Source organism: Pistacia vera, unplaced genomic scaffold (assembly GCF_008641045.1).
Source record: "Pistacia vera cultivar Batoury unplaced genomic scaffold, PisVer_v2 Contig601, whole genome shotgun sequence".
NCBI classification, from domain to species: Eukaryota; Viridiplantae; Streptophyta; class Magnoliopsida; order Sapindales; family Anacardiaceae; genus Pistacia; species Pistacia vera.
This window is the reverse complement of record NW_022196448.1, coordinates 235,749-241,748: the sequence shown is the minus strand read 5'-3', so window position 1 is coordinate 241,748 and position 6,000 is coordinate 235,749. Positions and strand designations below refer to the sequence as shown.

General features: G+C 33.9%; 1 pseudogene; it reads right to left on the bottom strand.

Annotated features, from left to right (window-relative positions):
- Positions 1 to 1,196: 1,196 nt before the first annotated feature.
- On the bottom strand, positions 1,197 to 5,519 carry LOC116110407 (annotated as a pseudogene).
- Positions 5,520 to 6,000: the final 481 nt, after the last annotated feature.

The following is a 6,000-nucleotide window of genomic DNA, read 5'->3' as shown; positions in this document are numbered from 1 at the left end:
TAATTTCGTAAAAGGCTTTCGCAACTATTTTATTAGTCGACGAATGTATCTTTTTGTGACCAAAATTTAGTGGCTAATTGTAACTCTTTTAGACGCTGAATGTAGAATCCAAACGGTTTTCACAACTATTTTATTAGTGGCCGAATGTATCTTTTGGTGACCAAAATTTAGTAGTTAATTATAGTAATTTTAGATGCTGAATGTGGAATCTAATAGGTTTTCGCAACTATTTTATTAGTGGCCGAATGTACCTTTTGGTGACCAAAATTTAGTAGTTAATTATAGTTATTTTAGACGCTGAATGTGGAATCCAATAAGTTTTTGTGACTATTTTACTAGTGGGCGAATGTATCTTTTAGTGACAAAAATTTAGTGGTTAATTGTAATCATTTTAGACGCTGAATGTGAAATCCAAAATGTTATCGCGACTATTTTTTAGACGCTGAATATGGAATCAATTATACTAAATTACTTTTTGCTACTAAAATATTAGTTGCAGAATGTGTTTTTTTAGAGCATTTCATATTGACCTCCAGCGGAATGCAATTATGCTAAATAACTTTTTGCTACTAAAAAATTAGTTGCAGAATGTGTTTTTTTTTTAGAGCATTTCGTATTGACCTACATTATACATTCAACATGAACAAAATAATGGACACAATATAAAAATCTGATCACTAAATCAAAAATCATATTTTCATACATATATATATATAGTCCATACATGGATTTTTATGCATGATGAGCAATAAAAATCCAAAATGCACTATCACATGTGCATAACCCACCAGAACCTGCACACACATTTTCCTTTCTCTACCTATCTATCTGTGCATAACTAACAAAAAAAATGTCCACCCATGACACCATCTAACACTATATGCAAACAATTCTAAAAAGATGGTTCTACCCCCATATCAAAATATCTACTGTCCATACAACAACAAAATAACCATCAATACCGTTAGCATGTCAAGTGTCACAATTGCGGTATTGAAATAGTTGTAGCTGATGAGGATGATTCTTCATCAGTTAGATGGCAAGCGCTTTCCAATTGGAGCTTTATCAGATTGCTGTAGTTCAAGGGTTATAGTTAGCTACTTCATCATCTCAACAGGACAAATTCTGGTGTTCAAGGCTTTTTATTTCTCTTTTGTTGATCAAATAAGATGAGCTGGTCCTCCAACTGTTTAATCTTATTTCTTGTTGATGCACATGCCCTTAACTCTGTTCTGCTGCAGTGGATTGATGCTCAATCTATGAAAATGCAAAATTCTGGTTAAATCCGAAGCTTTACCCAGAACTTCCTCACATATCTCAGCTTCTGTTTTTTCACTTTCCCCTGCTTGTGTTTCCTCTTGCAGCTCTATCATTTTTTCCTACCATCAATTGAATGCATAATCAATAAGTCAACCAACAAACTAAATAGCAACATAAAAGAAAGACTACTCAAAGTTCACAAAATATACTGCAGCACCAAACAAAAATAAAATTGAGGTAGTAGAAAAGCTAGTATCTCACAGATTATCAATCTAACTTCAAGCGTGTCAATGATCAAACTAAGAGTGAGACGGAATGCAGGGGTAAAAAATTAAGAATGGAAAGAAACATGACAAGCCATAACTTAATTTACATAACAAAAGGCAGTATATTCATTGTAACACTACAAATGCACAAAAATTCTATATATCCAAAGTGCGAATAGAATAACCTTATCAGGATTGGAAGCCCAATCCTTCAAGTATGACAGAAGCTTCAGAGCATCTGCAAATGGTAACGCCTGAACAGAAAATAAATATCAAACTTTCAATTAGAAATTGATCAACAGTAAAAATGATAAATGGATTACCTCACATCCAAGAACTACTGTAAAAACTATTTTTACTCACCCAATGAGAAAATATGTGATTTTTTACATGCCTGACAAAAACTTTTTTGACTTTTAGAAGCAAAGGTCCAATTTTTCTTCCTCTTCTTTTTCTCCTTTGTCTGATTAGCAATGGTTTTTGAACCCACAGCATGAGACTATTATATGCACTGGATTTCTTACTAGTTTATTTATTTATTCCAAGTGAGCCAAAAACTAGCATCTTTGAGGTAGAGAGGGAAAAAAAATATACCAAACTCCAACAAAATAAGAATTTAATTGTGGTGACAGTGATGAGATATAAGCTAAATACAACATTTTGATAAGCACCCTCACTTGGGCAACTTACATATGCAGAGCACTTAATCTAGAGCTTCGTTGAAACATGGGAAATGCAGACCAAGGTATTAAATAAGCTGATAATAAAACTAACCTACAAAAGGTTACTAGTCAACTACATTAAGCTCATCAAGAGCAATTTACGAAAAGCATTGTACTCTAGATTTTCGTCAACACAAAATGTAAATAATTTAGCACAATGAAATTGATAACATTTGGTTCCCCTATTTATATTGTTTTCTTTTTATCCAGAGAATAGAATACTATGCGGGATGGCAAGAAAATGAATGAAGCGCTATGCTTACTAGCAAGGTCTGCTCCAGATCATTATTCTTAACATTTGAGAGCGTACGGAGAACATAATGTGAGGGAGAGAGCCCAAGCATTCTTATATGGTTGAAACTCAGCAACATTCCCCCCGGTTTCTCTTCTTGAAAACCACAAAAATAAGTATCAAATGCAATAAAATGTTATAAGTTGCTGTTAAGTCGCCCATATTTTATTATAGCAACTGTATTTTGTATACGAGATTGGCATCACACACTAACAAAAAGCACTAGTAATGCAGATTAACATAGAGAATTTAAAGCAAAAATTGTGAGCATTTGATCCTAATGATTAACATATTTATGGAAAACAATGCTTTTTTAAGAGCAATAACAAGGACATTCAGACTTAAAATTTGTCTTAAAAAAAACAATAAAACTAATTATTTGACTGTGCAACCTAAGGGAAACTACTCATGAACTCCTATCTTACCTCTCTTCATTATAGAGCGAGTTTCATCAAAGAGGGTAAAAAGTAGTACAGTGCACAGTAACTCTTTCTTCTCTGATAAGTGTTGCAGTGGTTCTCTCTAAGGGAACATTAATATACCTCATAAGACTTAGGAGAAAACAGTGCAAGCACAAATTAGATCAGGATGTGCTATGGTTCTAGATAAAAGGAATGTTACTATACCTCATGTTGAGCAATACGATCCAATTCTTCTTCTGCTATGTCTAGAGCTTCAATAATCAAATCAGTTGCTGTAAGGGTTTCTTGAGTTTTCTTCCCAGCTAAGGCCACTGCTCCCTCTTCTGGGAGTTCTTCCTTGGGTGCATACCTGTTTTTATTGCATTGTCAAGGTCAGACTCAAACATTTCTCCAGCCTCTTTTCTTTCTCTTCTGCATTTTCAAGACTCCACTCAAGCAAAAATTATGGAAAAAAAGAAAAGCCAAAGCTTAACATGATTACAATCAGGAGAAAGGAACAACAACCATCACTTTCTTAATACCACATTATCACTGTAATACTCAAAGACAAGAAAGTACCTCAATGAAATTGGCTCTTCTGTAGATGCCAATGACGTATAGATCGGTCATGAGATCCTGTGACAATAATCACCACTGTTGCTGATCGCAAGACACCAAACATCTGCATGATGTCCTTCTAGAGTTAAAAGCAACTCAAACTTATCAGCATCCCGTATTTGACAAGGCGATATTTCCCAACATTAAACATGTAATGGGTATTGCGAACAAATTGCACAACCATGACATAGCCACAGCCACAGAAATAGGTTGTTTAACAAATTTACTCCAAGTTCTACTGTGGCACTATTCAAATTCAATATACTAGAACATAATCTCATTATTTATTTATATAAATGCATCACCTATCAGCATGAGCTTAAATGGATTTATGACAGTCATCAAAATCCAACCCCCAAATCTTCAAATTAACAACAAGCCATAAAGATAAAGATTATTACAATGAAACAACCTAATTCATATTTGCAAGTCCTGTATGAAAAAAGACTTATGTTAGACAAAAGAAGCCATGGAAAACAAAATATTTTTTTTTTAAGATTCAAACCAAAAATTATAAATTAGATATTCTTTACTATATCCCACATATTGAAGCATACACAAGTCAAACAAAGAAAAAACTAAAGTAAAAATTCAAATTGGGCAGTATCAAAGAAACAATAAACCTTCACTGTGCAGTCCAAAAGTGCAGTAGCAATATACTTAGCATCAGACTAACAGCAATAGCTAGAACATCATCATTCATCTTGTAGTCCTTAGATTTGACACAAGAGAGGCTTAGAGTCCTGTGAACCACAGAATCAATTTAGCATTCTAACATATCATATACTAAAAATGCTAGAATCTCAAATCTCTTACATATTACAAGCAAATGTTTTAGGCATGAGCTGCTTGATTTATCTGCAGAATTATAGAAGTGCGAAAAAAAAGGATAAACAAAAAACGAAAACAAGCCACCTGGGCGGTTTGGGTTGGGTTTTAGGAAACCTTCAGGTTTTAATAGGTTGGATACATTTTAGTGAACCTAACATATTCTCAGATTGGATGAATGAAGGAAGCCAAGAAGATCAAGAAAAATGTCAATTCAGTAAATATGAATGTACTTCTGAAAACTATCCAAGTATACTACAAGGAAGAAATGAAACTCTTGTAACAAAAGGATGCAGTGTGGACAGTGTTCTCCTTTTCCCAGTATCTTAGTATGATAGATAATTACCGGGCAATCCGAGCACATACATGCTTGTGATATTCAAAGACAAAGTAACTTGCAGAAACAAAGTTTCTTTATTAGTTGTTTTCCGTTAAAATACAAAGAGGTTGCCCTTTCAATCAAAATTGTGTTTTGGCCAAGCACAACCAAGAAAACAAATTAAAAAATTGAATTGAAAACTTACATGTAAACATTAATGACAATACCAACTCCTTAGACGCCACTAAACCACCTGCATAAGCATCTGATCAAAATTGTTCCAGCCATGTGACCAATCTGGGTAATATCATTTTTGCCCCATCTGGTTCTCTCCATGCAAAGAAATTACTTTGTGAGTAATGTAGAATATTAAGATCATGGCTCAAATGGATTGTGGTATTAAAGGATATTAAATATGGTGGGTCGAGCAATCAGTCAATAAGCAATTATCATTTGATAGAAGTAGCTTTTTCTGACAGTTGTGTTCTAAAGTCAAGGGGTGAATAGAGCCTAGCAGATTTCGAGTCAGGGAAAGAAGTTTCAAGAGCAACTCAACAAACACTACATTTACAACAACAAATTCCACTCTTAATGATAACATTTGATGCCTTATTCTTCAAAATCAATCTCCCTACATGATAACATTTGATGCCTTACCCATTCAATATTTTTGTGGTAATGATGTATAAGGCATCAAATCAACAGTTCAACTTAGTCAATTACTGCTATCAACAATGAGTACCCACCATTGTTATCTTTTTTTGGATAAACGAAAACCCATCTCACATACCAAATCATGTCACCTTTTTCCATCCTTATGCTCCGTTTCCTTTGCTTAAAATTTTCTTTCATAATTTCGGTGCTTTTTAAAATTATTATCAGAAAGAAAGTCAGAAATAGTTAACAGCCCTCAATCCCCTTGCTGAAGATGGTTTCACAAGGTTAACAAGTACAGTTTCAAGGCTAAACACTTAAGTTGCAAACACTAAAAGCTGGATTTTTTATTGGCTTCATTAGGAAATCAGTTGAGCTACTCTCGTGAGTAGGCCCCTGATACAAGGATGCTGGATTGTCCCTTCATTATGTTTGCCAAAATCAAACTGATTTTTAGCAGCCATTACAGGAAACCCAAAGCATTTTTCAGGGAGGCGATACATTCTTTCCATGTATCAGTAACAAGAGATTGATAAGCAGTAATGTAACAAAAATCAAGAAACAAACATAACAATATTGATTTACAAAAGAGAAGTGGCTTATTCCTACACGTGAAACAAAATCAGTAACAAAACATACA